At 37.9% G+C, this 335-nt stretch overlaps 1 pseudogene; it reads left to right on the top strand.

The window, feature by feature from the left end:
- The first annotated feature begins 250 nt into the window (after window positions 1–250).
- On the top strand, window positions 251–335 carry LOC115870060 (annotated as a pseudogene).

Raw genomic sequence — 335 nt, 5'->3', positions numbered from 1 at the left:
ATCCCCAGTCTTCCTATCTGTCAGTGGGTTGATCACATTAGATTATAGCATGAGGGACAATCACATCATTACATAATTAGTAAATTACATTATTACCCGATTGCCAAACCAATGAGAATCATGGCCCAGTGCGGTTGACACATATTTTTGGGACACATAGTTCAATCTATGATATGGGGGCTGGCTGAGACTATAGATGCCTTTTTTTAAATTGTCCCTATTGTAGTTTACTATTAAAAGATTTGTCTCCATCATTTCTTGGCCTTTTGGCTAAGATCAAGTGTAGTATCTGTTCTTATCAGTTTAATATCTGAGACGTCCTCTATCCGAGGACA

This window comes from Echinops telfairi, unplaced genomic scaffold, assembly GCF_000313985.2.
Source record: "Echinops telfairi isolate 266 unplaced genomic scaffold, ASM31398v2 ScPeMD7_70;HRSCAF=299, whole genome shotgun sequence".
Taxonomy (NCBI): Eukaryota; Metazoa; Chordata; class Mammalia; order Afrosoricida; family Tenrecidae; genus Echinops; species Echinops telfairi.
Note: the sequence above shows the minus strand (reverse complement) of the source record. Positions and strands in the feature narration are given on the sequence as shown.